The 16,670-nt window shown below is 42.4% G+C and overlaps 1 protein-coding gene across 4 annotated transcripts in view; it reads left to right on the forward strand.

Annotated features, from left to right (window-relative positions):
- The window catches only part of OTUD5 (OTU deubiquitinase 5), a 1,783,333-nt gene that overhangs the window by 1,536,348 nt on the left and 230,315 nt on the right, over window positions 1–16,670 (forward strand). The window lies entirely within an intron of this gene.

Below are 16,670 nucleotides of genomic sequence, written 5' to 3' on the forward strand. Positions count from 1 at the left end.
TGCACCTAATACCAATCCTTGACATCATGATATGGTTCAAAACTGGAAATTTTTATAGTATACTGCTGCTGTTTTACAGCAGTTTTTCAGAAGGTTTAAGGTTAAATCCCAATATCTGGAGGAAAATTTCGAATTTAGCTCTCGAGATGTTCATGTCACTTTCACACATCCTGATGGGTTTATCTTTGGGGTCCATCCAGCCTGAAGAAAGGGAGTTCCCCCTTAAGTCTTCCTCCTGGGGTGTGGTGGACTAAGGCTGTCTCTTAAGATTTTTTCAAACGGTTCTATCCACCAGATAACACAGTTCAACAAAATAAATCCAACCGGTTAAAAACAAAGATGGTTTAATCCAAATAAAGACAAATTGTTGAGCGCTTTCACCCGCTACACACAGCGGGTTTCATCAGAACAGTTAAATGAAATGCTTTGCATACATTTATATTAAAAAAAGCGCCAAAAAGCATGGCATTAAAAAACTTATTTAAAGTGGTAGTGCATATTTTTAGTATACTAACCTTCTCAATAAAAATAAAAAAAATAAAAAAATAAAAAAAAAAAAAAAAAAAAATAAAAATAAAAATAAAAATAAAAATAAAAATAAAATTTTTAATGCCATGCTAATATAAATGTATGCAAAGCATTTCATTTAACTGTTCTGATGAACAACAATTTGTCTTTATTTGGATTAAACCATCTTTGTTTTTAACCGGTTGGATTTATTTTGTTGAACTGTGTTATCTGGTGGATAGAACCGTTTGGATTTTGTGTTGTGCTTATTGTTTTACCAAACGGATCAGTATATTTCTTAAGATTTTTTGGCTCCACTACATCTGCCAACTATCTAACCAGTCAACATAAACTGATCCCTGTTCATTCCATCTGGATGAGAGCCCATCACAATAAGGCCATCATACATTGAGACATCCTGTCTGCGTGCCTTGTAAGAGTTCGGCTGAAGTGTGCAGTGAAGACAACATAAGGGCATTACCCAGTTCTACAAGTGACATAGCTCCTCAGGCAGCTTTTCAAAGTCATGCAAGCAACTGTGTGTACACAACTGTACAAAACAAGGTTTCCATGCATAGCTTTTACAATGTAAAGATACATTTACATATTAATAACACTTTTAAGGTATCAGTTTTTAAATGCAGTGATATACAAAATGCATTTTTATAAACTGGATTGCTTTAGAAGTCTGAGTTCCATCATTAAATTGATTACACACACAGGTTTGTATGGATGTTTTGGAGAAGAAACAAAAGCAAGTAAAATGTAGAACTTTGCATAACAGCACTGTAGTAATTCTAGAAACTGAGAATAAGACGAATTGATATTTTTCGTAGTCAGTGTTGCAGTACTTGGTCTTGGGACATCCTGCCATACAGTAGCTTGTGGTCAGCCCAAATGCCAGTCTTTCACCATCCCCCTGCCTAAGGACAAATTCAGCTGGCCGTCAGGACATCTAAGGCACTAAGGTATGTCAACCAGCACCATCTTCATTTCTTCCTTGACGTGTAGTCCAGTGCACAAGACATGGTTCATCAGCATAGTCAATCAGCTTGAACCACCAGAGAATCACAGTTAAGTACCTTATTGGGGACCTTAATTATCCTTTTAGCTTATTGTATTTTATGTTCAAAAAGGTGTGGCAAGCAAATCCCTCACAAAGACTTTTACTCATATTGTCTCTCTTGCTTAGGGCTTCAGCATGGCATACCTAACTACCCATTCTGTGCTAGGTTTAATAGTAAGACTAATAAGCATACGGATGAATCCCTTCAGCAGCACTTAGATTCAGAAAGAGCTGAGCCTTCACACCATGGTGTCCACTAGTTCCCAGGCTGTTAACCTTAAAAAGCGAAAGAAGTAACTGCCAAAGGAGAAGTATATCAGAGGTCAAAGACATTTTTGTGATAGACTCCCCTGCAGGTCTTGAGATTGCCTTAGCAGGTGAGGCATCTTTGCAGCCCCCCTTGTCTAACTGTTAGGCCTAAGTCCACTGGCATCAAGACTCAGTCCTGCTCATTACATACCTGCATTAGACTATGTTGAATCTGAAGCTGCTGAACCGGACACGATTTCCATTGGTAGGGTTCTGGTGACTAAGGGTGAGGCAGTATCCCCTTGTTGATTGTAAAGGAAGAATTACCTAGGAACTGCCTTGAGGTTGTAGCCACTTACCGTGACCTGAATCCTTGCTTTTCCTCTAAGCCCATTTTTCTAAGACACAGCTCATAACATCCGAGTGACACCTCCAGGTGCATCTGCAGTTAACTCTTACTGACATCTCTATGCGTCAAATATTGCTTGTTCATATTTGCCTCAATAATTTCTAAACTGTGCTATGTACAAAGTTTGAAAATATTTCATCTAAAAGCTTACAAAATAGCAAACTCAACTGAATTAATATTTGACCTTTGTCTGGTGCAGGTAAATAGATATTAACTTGTTTTTATGCTATTAATTTATATAGCTATAATTTTCACATTTTTCTAACTATCCTAACAACCAGGTAACACATGCATAACTCCTTAGCCTCATATGAAAACTCTCGGCTAGATGAATAAAATGCTGCTTGACAGTATGTGTGTAACTTGAATGGTTGCTGAGATATTATAAGTTGTTTACAAAATATTATAAATGTAATAGTTACCATGTTTACTGCGACTTATAAAATCTGGTTTAAGACCTAGAACCAAAAGAATATTACCACTATAAAAATAGTTTGTGCTGAAGAGTTTGTCATTTATGCTTCTTTCATAATCCCTGTGGCTCCAGAGATATGACCATTTGCTTGAAATGTGAGGACATAATTTGATCTGTCAAAAGGCTTAGGCTCCATCCATTGGAAGTTGTAGTTCAAACGTCCTGAGCTCCATTGGAGTGAATGAGTTAAGAGGCAGACAGGTTTGCTTCAGCTAGTACTGTTAGCATCACTTGCTTCTGGCACCCAGTTCTCTCCACAAGACTTGGTCATGCTGGTGCAGGACTTCATGGATTTCATGAAGTTCAGGCAACCCATCCTGCAAAAGAAACCTGTGCATGGAACCCTTGCTGGAAAAAGAAAGAGGGCTCCAAAAGTAGCAGAACACCAAGATCTCTTCCAGTCCTGGGGGATTAAAGAACCTCGACCCTCCCCTCTCCTCCCCCTGTAAATCCCAACGTAACCCTTCACCTCCTCTTAACCTAAGAGGAGGGTTTTTCTCCTCCTATACTTATTGTAAAGAATTCAAGACAAATGGGTCCTGCAGATCATAAAGAAAAGTTGCTCACTCCCTTTTTGAGAAAACTACCCTTTCTAGGCATCTCTCCCACTCCAGTGCAGTAAAGAAAATTGAATCCTCCCCTCCTACAGGACCTGTTACTTCAAGGATCTTTGAAAAAGTGCCTCCAGGAGAGGGCAGCACTTTTCATCATAGTCCCAAGAAAGGAAGTTACCTGGAGACCCATCCTAGATTGTTCCAATAAAGGAAGTTACCTGGAGACCCATCCTAGATCTTTCCAAATTAAAAATGTGTCTGGTAGTACCAAAATTAAAGATGTTGACTCTACAGAGACTGCTACCTGTTGTCTTCCCAAGGACATTGACAGTGACTCTGGAATTTGGGCACCTACCTTCCTGTTCATATTTTACAGGAACACTGGAGATTCACACTTTCAGACAGGGAAATTATACTACCAATTATGTGATTTATTGTTTGGCTTATTTACTGCACTTATGGTGTTTGCGAAATGCCCTTACTTAGACGATTGCTTGATTCAGGCAACAGAACACACCCAGAACTTCTGACAGACATGCAAATCACAAAGATTGTTTTAGAAGGTTGGTCTGACCCTCACTGTACAGAAGTCACAGTTATTCCCCACAACCAGAACTACTACCTTCCTGGGGGCAGTCATAAACTCAGTTCATCAAAAGACATTCTTCCCAGAGGACAAGATCTCCTTTCTTTCACACTTTCTCAGGAGTTATGCAGCAAAGAAAGCATTACTGAAAGGTAATTTCTAGGATTCCTGGGTTACATGGCTTCTTACATTGTAATAATTTCATTAGTGAAACTACACATGAGAAAACTACTGTGGTTCCTAAAGAAATGTTGGTCACAGTACCAGCAGTCCTCCTAGAGTCAAGTATCTCTCTCCTTTGGTGCTTAAGGGAATCCTGTGATGGGAGGAGTGTGTCAAAAACAGCCCAGAGGCTCCTTCAGACTCCTAGAAACAGTGTAGACCCTAACAATAGACACTCTTGGTATCACCTCAGACAATTTTGGGGTTAGGGGACTTGTGATAGGCAAATCAGCACATCAGTTTCAAGGAGATGATATAAACAAGCAGGGGGAACCTCATTCCTACCCCCCTATGCAGACTAGCTTATGAACTTTGACTCGTTGCCACAGAAACTGTATGTCATTCCCAAAACCTCATACATACCAGGATGGGGACAGTCTGATAGACCCGATCAGCAGAACTCTCCTGGACCACGATGAATAGATGTTGAAAAGGGTGGTTTTCCTAGGCCTGACACACAAACTGGATGTCCCAGAAATGAATATTTTTGTTTTCCCAGAAAGCCAACAACTCAGCAAATTCTACCCAAGGACCCCTCAAAGAGGGAAGTGGAGAGTGGACACCTTTATATGGGCAGGCCTCTTTCTTTCTCTATGCCATTCCACTAATATCCCTCATCCCCAGAGTATTATAAAAGGTGGAATCAAACAGGGTGAAAATTATTCTAATAGTAGCTCCCGAATAGTCCAGGCATCACTGTTTTTTTCTCTTCTCCTGGCTCAGCAAAGGGAGAACCTTACCACTACCAAACCTCATGATCTTACTAACGTAGAACAAAGGATGTGTCATCCAACTGATTCCAGCTGGACAGTCTTTCTCAGGATGTCCTGCCTGTCTTGAAAGAGGCTAGAAAACCAGAAACTAGGAAAGTCATATCTGACTAAGTGGAAAATGTTGCTAGTGCAAACCCAACAGTATTACATCTGCTCAAGCACCTATGCAGCAGGTCCTAAAATACATTTCCTGTACAAACAAGTACTGTCCTACTCTAGTGTTAAAGTTTATGCTTCTGCTATTTCCTCATGTTTTCTCATGTCCCCTCTAATTTATGCTCACGCCCATATTAAACAATTCCTGATGGGGAGCTACACCTTGTAACACACGGACAGGAACCAGCACCCTCCTGGGAACTAAATGGTGTGCTGGAAACATTTGATGTGAAGTTGTTCTATCTCGCCTTCATCCTGTACCGATGGATTCTGAACCAGTCCTAGGTTCCGACTCGGCCATTTACTAAAGCTCAAGGTCTTCAACCAGCTCTTGGCTTATTCTCTGTCCCATGATGCTCTAGTGCCTTCCTCAGATCTCGTTTATCACTGAAACAGATTGGGTCATTCTTCCAGCTCTGGCTAAGTAGAAAAGTATTTTGAGTATATTTAGAGTATATTTCCTAACTTTTTGGACGAAAACATTGTTGTATTTAGTCCTCTAAGAGCTTATCTTTCCAGCGCGTTCATATTAACAACATTCCGTTTATATTAAAGTGTGTGTTTCAGTTTTATTGGCCGCATTTTGTTTGGGCCTAAATACTTACCCTATCCTGTTTTTCTTCTAATGTAGCTTAGTATTAGAACTTTTCTGTAAGAAGTAAGGATTTTTGCTATCCATGTATCTATCTATCTCTATATATACACGACTTTCCTCTTGATAGTGCAAGATTAAGCTGTTTATAGTGTGTGTGTTTGTGCGACTGCTTCGTTAGTGAGTCAGGCAGTCTGTTAATATTACTTATCATATTAATCCTTAGAGGTGTGTTATTTTAGTGTGATTCTTCATTCTTAGATTAGAGAACTGTTTTTTCCGTTTTATGTAGAGGGCTGTTCTTGTCTTGTGTGCTAACTTTATTCAACCCTTTTCTTTATAGTAGAGGTGTGGTGTTATTGTTGTGGAAAGTTACATAAAACTGTCTTTTCTGCTTAAACAAGCTTTTTTAACTTAGAGGATTTTTGAGCCCGTTTTACTCTGAGTGCCCTTTTTCTTTCCTCCTTGTTGTCTGACTTTTAGTTCTTGAAGATGTCTAAACAAGCTAAAGAGGTGAGGTCAGGTTTTAAGAAATGCCCTAAATGTAATCAAAAGATGTCTGTCACTGATGGCCATACAGAATGTTTCTGCTGCCTGGGGGCAGTTCACTTACAGGAGTCATGTGCTAGTTGCCACTCCTTTAGCTCCAGAGTTCTTCAGGAAATGAAGAACAAATTAATCTTGAGAGGACTAGTGAAATCTTCTTTTCAAGAGGCTTTGGAACAGGATCAAAGCACTCCTAAGGAAACTCAAAAATTGGACAGTACCAAAAGGTCGTCATCTTCTACTTCAGACCTGTCGGAGCCATTAAAAAAGACAGCAAAAACATCTCCGGTTACGTCAAAATCTGTGGGATCTGAGACACCATCTACTTCGGCTCCACAAGTTTCGGAGCTGTTGGTTTTTCAAGTGAGGAGCCGGTATCTCACACTTTAAGATCCCCTTTCTACAAACCACTGGATCCCCAGCTCCCTCTTCTCGATCCTGTAGAAGCCTCTCTTACTATGGTGTGGATCGTGTGATGCAGAGACTCTTGAGGACACTGGCGTTGGCAAAACTTTTGTCAGAACCAGCCCAGAAGGCTTTGTAACTGACTACACATATCCCGACAACATCATTGCCTCCTCCGCGAGTTGTGGTTTCGAAGCCGGAATGTATGGAACTGATAGTGGTGGAACCATCGGAGCAGGGACGTGCTCCGACTACTTTGGTGCCGTCTGAGGGGTCTAGGAGCTGACATTCTCTGGTCGGGTCCAGGGAGGGGAGTCGGGCCAAGTTTTCTTCGGATCTGATCTTACCACTCGGGGCTTCACCGTGGGTGAGTTCGGCCCCTACCTCTGCTTCAGAGGGAACCTTTTTGTTCTTCAAATCCTGGGGGTTTCCTTGGATCATGGGCAGGAGCTTTTGAAGCTATGAGGAGAGCAGTGTCCCCTACAGACAGCCACACTTTCAGGTCCAGCCATTTCTCCGCCATAGGCACAGATGTCCGTCTCTGCATTACTGACTCCACACAAGCGAAGAGACCCAGAGCCCCAGGATGCCCCTACAGGCAAACTCTTCTCTTCCAAAACCTCTCCAGAATGCCCTTCTGAAGAGGTTTTTCAAAAGAGGTCATGCAGGAGGAAGCATTTGGACTCCCCTTAGGAGTCTGTCATGTCTGACACAGACCTCGATGATTCAGAAGGGTCCCCACGGTCGCTATCTGAAGATGTCATTTTTGCAAACATTTTAGAGATTGTTAAACAGATAGGCATCTGGAAGCCCATCACCCCTTTTTACGAGGAGTCTGTTTACTTGAAGGCATTTGGGTCTCGCCCTTCTGCCACTTGGGTGTCTTTTCCTTGATGAACTCATGGAATTAGTTTATCGGAAGGCTTGGGAGTCTCCAGACACAGTGGAACCTGTCCCTAGGAGGCTAAATTTATCACTTTCCAAGAAGCCAAAACTTTTCTGACGAAAGGTGCCCCCATAGATGCTGTGGTGGTGGTGGCAGCCACCAAAAAGGAATTGTCTGAGATGTCCACGTCTGTCCATCCCCCGAACAAAGATTTGCGCACGATGGACAGACATGAAAAGCGCATGTTTTCTTCAGTGATCTTTACATTCAGGACCCTGAATTATCATACCCATTTCACTAGGCTACAGAGGGATCTCCTGAAGGAGCTTGGAGATGCTTTGTAGGGTTCAGGAGCTGCAGAGGTACCAGATAGTGTCCTCCCAACTCTCCACCCTTAATTCAGTAGTGAACTCATCCATGAGACGCAGCCGATGGAGTGAGTAGGTCAAAGGGGTCAGGAATTTCCCTTAGGAGACATTCCTGGATGCACTTGTGCAACTTTGCGGAACTTTTCAAGTCACCCTTTATTAACACCCCCTTCAATGGCCCATCCCTGTTTGGGCCCAAATTCAAAGAAACTCTAACCAGTGTGAACAGGAAGGAAAGACTCTGCCATTGGTCGGTTTTTCCACACCTTCTAGACCCTATGCCAAGGGTTAAAAGGGAGAAAATGTGGTTTCGAAAATCCCAGACAGCCTTTCAGGACACACATGGCGAACCTTCCTCCAGGGGCAGAGGAGGAGGTAATGGAAGAAGCTGGCCATATGGCAAAGGGGGTCCGCAAAACCCAGGGCGTCAAAGAATCTTTCTTTGGTAAGCCTTTTCAGCGCTGGGGTTTCACTTTTCCTTGTATCCAGATGCCTGACTAAAAATAAAAAAAGACAAGTGGGTGCAAAGTATTATATCCAGAGGTTACTCTATATACGTTTCCATGCCAGTCCCCCTAATGAAAAGGATTCCGGATGTTCCACCCAGTCACAGGAAACAAGCAACCATGGAAATACAAATGTTGCTAGAAAAAGAGACATTCAACCAGTCCTTGCAGTCCAGAGAGGATCCAGGACTTACTCAAGGTTCTTTTTGTACCAAAAAAGACAGGGGACTGGAGACCCATATTGGATCTCAGCAGACTAAACGAATCTGTAAAAAAGGCAAAGTTCTGGATGGTTACACTGCAGTTGATATTCCCTTTTCTGGGAAAAGACAATTGGATGTGCTATATAGACCTCTGGGATGCGTACTACCACATAAAAATGAACAGGCCATCCAGAAGTCACCTGCGCTTTCGGCTGGGAGCCAGTCACTACCAATTCCGAGCTCTGCCCTTTGGTCTCACTACAGCTCCCAGAGTGTTCACCAAATGCATGGCAGTGGTTATGGCTCACCTGAGACATTCAGGATTCTGAGTGTTTCCATATCTAGATGACGGCTCCTAACTGCCACCACCAAGCATCTACTTATGCAAGCAACAAACACCACCTTTAATCTCTGTGCTCATTTAGGGATTACACAAAACTATGAAAAATATGCCTTATTGCCTTCTCAACATCACGTTTTTATAGGTGCAGATTTATATACTACTACAATGATGGTAAAACTTCCACCAGACAGGATTCACACTCTCCGATCACAGGTTCTAGACCGCCTCTCAAAAACAAAGATTCAAGCAAAGACAATTCTCAAAGTACTAGGCACAAAGGCAGCACCAGTAGTCCGTGTAATTCCCCTAGCTCGCATGCACATGAGACTCTTACAGTGGCTCCTATTCACCCAATGGCCCATGCAGGAACTCTCAATGTCGCATCAGATAATGCTAACAGAATCTTGCAGGAGAGACCTACGGTGGTGTCTGCATTCAGATCAAGTGCCCTTAGGTCGACCCTTCATTCTCCCATCCCCACTAGCCATAGTGACCACAGATACCTCCCAGATACGGTGGGGGCATTATCTGGAAAGGACAGCCCAAGGCACATGGCAGGATCACAAGGTCCATTTGCATATCAGTGTCCTAGAGATGAGAGCGGTGCTTCTGGTGTTGCAGGCATTCCAAGACTCTCTTCCATTAGGAACAATTGCAATCCAAACAGACAACATGCCAGTGGTTTGGTATATAAACAAACAAGGAGGAACCAGATCTTACCCCCTTTGTCAAGAGACCCTGAGAGTATGGCAGTGGTCAACTTCCTCCCAACGCTTTCTGATAGCAGTGCACATCCCGAGGAAATCCAACGTGATAGTAGACAAACTCAGCAGGGCAATTATAATCCCTCACGAGAAGTAATGGAAATGATTTTCCAAAAATGGGGCCAGCCTTGCTATCTTTTTGCCATATCCATGAACACAAAATACAGCAGCTACTTTGCCCTAACCCCCTCCCCCCTGGGAGAACCCCCAAGGGATGCACTTTTACACTACTGGCTCCTGGGTCTACTCTACGCTTTCCCCCCTTTTCCATTGATACCCAAAGTTCTTCAGAATGCCAGTGCTTTGGGAAAGACTTTAATTCTATTAGCTTCTTACTGGCCTCGCCAAATTTGGTTCCCCTTCCTACGGCCTCATCTCCAGGTAGAGCCTTGGATTCTGGACCCAGTGCCAGATCTGATCCATTCATCAGGGGCTCTCCATCCATCCCTTCAAACCCTCAAGTTTGACAGCTTGGCTGCTCCAATTCCAAATATAGCCAGGCTTGAAAACCTTTCATCTGCAGCTCAACATATCCTTATTTCTTCTCACAAGACATCTACAAGATTATATCTCAGCAAATTGAAAAGATTTTCAATCTGGGCATTAGAGAATCATATTGATCCTTATTCAGCATCTATATCTTCCATCCTAGAGTTCTTGATGAAACATTTTAATGAGGGAGCAGCTACAGCTACTATTCGAGTACAATTAGCAGCAATCTCAAATATTCATTTTGGCAATGAAAGACCAAATATTATGTCCCACAGACTTTCTAAGGGTTTTCTAAGAGTTACTAATCTTTTGAGACTACCCATTAAGCCCCCAACCACCATGGAATCTGAATTTTGTACTATCCAGGATAATTCTTCCCCCTTTTGAAACAGCATCATCATATGACTTAAAATTCTTAACGTGGAAAACTATTTTCCTAGTAGCTGTCACCTCAGCTAGAAGAGTTTCGGAGTTGCAAGCATTCTCTATCAAACCCCCATATATGTTATTCCACAATGATAGTGTCACTCCAAACAAACCTGTCCTTTTTACCAAAATGTTCAGAATCCAACTTGAATCAGTCCATAGACTTACCAGTCTTTTCCCCCCAAGTATGGCAATAAGGCAGAATATATGCTTCACCAACTTGATGTTCATAGACAGTTGCATTTCTTTTTACACAGAACAAAAGATTTCAGAAAGACGGATCAACTATTTGTATCCTTTTCAGACTGCAAAAAGGTGTGCCTGTAGCAAAAACTAGTCTATCAAGGTAGTTGTCAGAGTGCATTTCTTTCACTTATCAACCAGTAAATAGCTGCCACAAAAAATAAAATTGCAGTCTATTAGGGCTGTCTCTTCCTTTTCTGCTTTTCACTCAAAATTGCCAATAGATATCATTTGTGCAGCAGCCACATGGGTGAGACCTCATACCTTTATCATGCATTACAATGTAGATTTGGCCTCCAGGGACAGGGTTTCCTTTGAGTCCACTTTCCTGAAGAATATATTCCCGTGAGCCACTCATGAAAGATGGTGCTAGGGACACTGTTGCATCAGTACTGAATGAAACCGAGATAGGACAACTTCACATGAAGAAGTTATGTACTTACCATAACGTTCCATATGAGTTGTCCATCTCGCCTTCATTCTTGCGTCCCTCCCTCCTACCCCCCAGCCATGGCTTCTAGAGGATCAAGAGGTTACTGATTGGCATCTGTTGTGCTTTGACCCTCTTCTAATCTTGTAAATAATAGGGAGTTACATGAGAGCATTAGTATACAAGCAAACAAAAACTGAGGAAGGTACTAGAGCATCATGGGATAGGGAATAAGCCACAAGCTGGATGAAGACCTTGAGCTTTAGTAAACGGCCGAGTCGGAACCGAGGATTGGTTCCAAACCCATCAGTACAGAATGAAGCCGCGATTGATAACTCGCATGGAACATTAAGGTAGGTACATAACTTCTTTTTTTGCCCCCCCCCCTTTCGAAACAGTGGCTTAACCTCTGTCAAACTACTCACTTGGAAGTCCTCCCTGCAATCACTAACCTTGGCTAGGCGCATCTCTGAGCTACAATTTCTGATGTACAAAGAGCCATTATTAGTGTTTCATAAGGACAAAGTTACTCTGAGAACCAACACCTCTTTCATGCCCAAGGTGTTATTGGATATTTCTTTGAATCAGGCTATCCTACTGCCTGTGTTCTTCCCAAACCCTCAAACCAAGTGAGAAAGAATACTCCATTTTCTGGACCTCCACATATGACTAAGATTCTGCTTCCACAGAACACATTTTCCAGACCGATCTGACAAGCTTTTTAGTAGCCTTTGTAGACAGTAATCAAGGAAAACCAGTAGGCAAGCAAAACTTTCTCCAAATGGATTGTGAACTGCTTCTCCTTTTGTTACTTAAAACATGGTAGGCAGCTCCCTGGCAGAGGTAGACCCCACTACACTGTAGCAAAAGCCATGACCACTGGTTTCCTGAATGGAGCTCCCACATACGCCATATTGGAAGGAATCACCTGTTCGTCTGGACACACCTTCACTAAGCACTTCAATCTTGGAACCATTTCTAAGGCAGGGTTTGCCTCTGCCATTGTGCATAGTATGTTGTTGCAGGACAGAAGTTCTTTCTATCCTGTCCAATAAGACGCTTTGAGAATCTTCCCAAGGCACAGTACTGCAGTATTGACTATGATGAGCATGTTCATAGGTTGGTACTATGCTGTCAGCCCTAGGGCCTATACAAGCCTAGCCATAACAATTCCCTGGCTATTTCTTCCCACATTATTTACTTTCCTGGACCCATGTCTAGCAGGGCGACTGACGTGATCCCTGGGGTGAATTTCCTTTCTCCCATCCAATCGTCAAGGTTCCTCTTGAAGAGGTCCAAAGAGGCACTCTGCTTGACATGTATGGGCAATCTATTCCAGAGTCTGGGGAGTCTCTGGGTCAGGAACCTATCCCTCCAGCATGTTTTGTTTATTGTGATGACAAGGTTTAGATCCCTGGAGCGTGTAGCTCTGAGGGATTGGGATTTCTTTAAGTGTAGCATGTCCAACAGCTCTGGGTTTGACATGGCCTTGTATGTTAAGCAGAGATCGCCTGAGTAGACGACATGTACAGAGTATAGCTGGAGTTTTTTAAGGCGGTCAGTGTAGGGCATCTGCTTTAGGCCTGTGATTCTTTTAGTGAGGTATTTCTGAGGCCTTTCCAGTTGTTGCAGATGTCTTGAGAGGTACATACCAAATGGGGCGTTGTATTCTATAATGGGTCTAATGAGGGATGAGTACAGTGGGACAATGACCTCCTTTTTTCTGGATGAAAAGCCCTTCGTGATGAGTGTGCCACATAGAAGGATTTTCTGACTGTTGTGGCGATGTGGTTATCAAAGGTGAGACCACTGTCCACCTGTGTCCCTAAGTCTCTTATCACACTTTCTGTGTTTAGTGTACTGCCACCTATATGGTAATTCATGGATACATGTTTTTTCCCCAAAGGGGATAACAATACATTTCTTGGCATTGAGCTTGAGCCCATGGCTCTGGCACCAAGCATCTGTTTCTGTAAGGCCCTTTTGTAGAGTATCCACATCATTTGGGGATTCAATAATGCCTCCCAGTTACAGTTGCGCAAGTGACTTACCATAATTGTAGATGGTCTAGTAGACCATTGTTACAATACACTTTGCCTCCCTTCCTATTTCCTGTTTTTTTTCTCTACCCTAGTATTGGAGTGGGTTTCCCTCTTTCACTCCCATTCCTCCCCTTTGTCTTTAACGTAGGGTTTTTTCTTTCAGTAGAGATAGTTTGGCAGGTCATGCTCCACCTAAGGACCATTGGGGGCCCATAAGACCTTTGGCAAGAAAGACCCAAAGGTGGCTTGTACCCTTGACATCTAATGACCAAGAACATCCCTTGACTGGTGGATATTGAAAGGCTGTGGTATTCAGGCTGGTCACGTGTTTCTTCAAGGCAGGAAGTCTCAAAACTCAGTACTGCAATATTAATCTGGATAACTCACTAGATTTTTGGCTGTCTGGCTCACAGACAGGACCCAAGAAGTCAGGATCGGTGAGGCCACCTTCACCAAGAGAACAGTCATCAGTGGTGTACTGTAGGGTTCCATGCTAGGCCTGCTGCTGTTTTGCATCTACTTCTTGGAAGTCAAGGCTAATGTTTAAGGCCTCTGGCTCACCAGGTTCGCAGAAGACTGTAAATTGGGGGTTACTATAGATAAGACACCAGCATCTTGGAGGTGGCTTAATGCAGACAAATAACTGGTGCCAAAACTATGGCCTAAAACTCGATGCCAAAAAATCAGTTATATTGTCCTTTGGGAAACTGTCAGCACAAGTTAATTACTCCAGTGATAAAACAGCCCTAAGAGTTGATCCACTAATAAGGTATCTGGGAACATATGTCGACAGCAGTCTGGCCTTTGACCAATATGTAGCTAAGATAATAAGAAAATCCATCTGTATCACCCAACTTATAGATAAGGGTATGGCATCCAGGTCCAATGAAGTTATAGTACTAGGCCCTTATTAGACATGTCTTTGGCTTGTATCTAACCAGACACTTGGAACAGTTCTAACCCCCACAAAGGTTTCTACCAGGAGAATTTAGGTAATGTCTTGAATCCTCCAGATTCAAAAAGTGTTCTGTGTGTGGGTATAAACTGTCACCCCAGGATCTACACTCTTAGGTGTGCGCATTACTCGAGTGCTGCACATTTGGATGCAGACTGCCACTTTTATGCCGACTTTAGTGCCAGGGCCCTTCAGTTGAGAAAGGACAAGCTAGTTCTTAAGGGCCTCCTTCCAGCACAGACAGGGGCTACTCCTTTAATCTCTTCTGCTTCCCTTTTCAAACAAGACTGGCCTAAATCTAAAGATAAGGGGCAAGAAAAAGAAAGAGGCAAATGAGGGTAAGGATAAGTGGGAGAAAGAGAGTAAATCTCCAGTCAAAACTGCCTGCAAGCACTCCCTGGAGCCAACAGCTTTGCTTGGGCCTGACCCAAAATCTGCTTGAAGTTTGGATCTATTTTATTTTATTTTATTTTTATTTTACATTTGTTAACCGGGCTAGTCTAGCTGGATATATGTCCATTTTCAGTAGAGGCCCGGGGAGAAAAGCTCCACAGATACAAAATTACAAGGAGACAAATTTTTAAAATAAATTCAGTATAAAAAGAATATATGTTTAGTAACACAAAAAACAAAAAATTCCTAAGGAACACACTCAAAATATAATTATTCAGTAGAAACAATTACAAAACATCAAGATTAGGAACATATATTTGATAATCCGTTAGAGAGATAAAAGTAGAAAGGGAGATAAGAAGGGAATTACAGACTAAATACAAAGGAAGAAGAGAGACAGAGGCAATAGTGTAGTGAGGAAAAGGGTAATGTGATGGAAAAGAGGAGAGGGGAGAGAAAAAGGAGGAGAGGGTAGTAGCATAGGAGGAGAGTAACAGGGCAATAGGAAGAAGGAATAAGTAAAGTAAAATAAGTATAGTGTAAAAATACTAGTGGGAGGGGGGAAGAAGATTAGTCAGGTGTCCTGCAGGAGCAGAGCCAGTGATTTTGGAAGTACAGTTTGATTTTTTGTTTGAAGAGTGGTAAGGAGGGGATTAGAGTGATATCAGTGGGTAGTTGATTCCATATCCTTCCTACAGTATTAGTGAACAGAGAGTCACCAGCTAAGTTATGGGACTTTACAGATTGGGTCATGAGTTTAGATGAAGATCGAAGGGAGGTAAGATTATTGTAAGGGATTAAAAGTTGAGAAAGTGTAGGGGTATTATAAGGTTGGTACAGTATCTTGTGAGCAGTGGTAAGTTGGGAGATCAAAAGACAGTTTTGTAGCTCCAGCCAGCCTAGGAGTTTTAGGTTTTGACAGTGATATGTTCTGAAAGGGTTACTGGTGGCAAAGCGAGCAATGCTATTGTAACAAGTTGCTAGTTTATTTAGGTTGGCCTTCTTAAGGTTAGTGAAGATAGGTGAGGCATAAAAGAGGGTAGAAATAAGATGGGAGTGGGCAATAGTAGCTCTGGTAGACGGTGTGAGAAATGGTTTGATACGGTATAATGATCCAATTTTTTTATTAACAGTTTTGATGATGTTATTGATGTGTTGATCGAAAGTGAGATTGTTATCGATGGTTATTCCTAGCAGTTTAGTTGATGTGTCAGGAGAGATAACAGTGGTGTCATTTGATGAAATGTTGAAGTTTAATGGGGAGCCTCGAGTGGTAGGAGTGAAAAGGAGAAGTTTTGTTTTTTTAGCATTGAGGAGGAGGTGCCGTCTAGTGAACCAAGTTTCTACAGTGTTGAAAGTGGTTTGAGTTAGTGAGTAGCTCTGCGGAGGTAGTTGCTGAGCAAATAATCGTGGAGTCGTCAGCATATTGGATGCAGGTAGCTTGTGGGATGATAGTGTTGAGATCATTTATGTAAAGGGAGAAGAGCAGTGGACCGAGAATAGAGCCCTGTGGGACTCCAAAAGAAACAGGCAGTAGAGAAGAGATGTGATTGTCCCAAAGAACGGCTTGATGCCTGTTGCTTAGATAAGACGTAAACCATTTAATAGCCAGGTTATCAAATGAGAGGGATTTAAGGATGTTAATAAGGGAAGAGTGGTTGACCATATCAAAAGCTTTAGAGAGGTCAAAAAAAAAAAAAAAGGGGGGGGAATTTTTGGGGAAAACCAGGGAGGAAGTTTGAAGAAGATTGAAAGAGTTGCGGGGTTTAGTTTGTTGGAAAAAGGGATCAAAACGGGGAAAAGGAAAAAGGAGGGGGCCAAAAAAATTGGGAGGTTGGCCTTTAAAAATTTGGTGGGGGTCTTTTTTTTAAAGCCATGTTTGGTTCATTGTTTAGGAACCGAGGATTGGTTCCAAACCCATCAGTACAGAATGAAGCCGAGATTGATAACTCGCATGGAACGTTAAGGTAGGTACATAACTTCTTTTTGCCCCTCGAAACAGTGGCTTAACCTCTGTCAAACTACTCACTTGGAAGACCTCTCTGCTATCACTAACCTTGGCTAGGCGCATCTCTGAGC

This window comes from Protopterus annectens, chromosome 8.part0 (genome assembly GCF_019279795.1).
Source record: "Protopterus annectens isolate FY-2018-M chromosome 8.part0, PAN1.0, whole genome shotgun sequence".
NCBI lineage: Eukaryota > Metazoa > Chordata > Ceratodontiformes > Protopteridae > Protopterus > Protopterus annectens.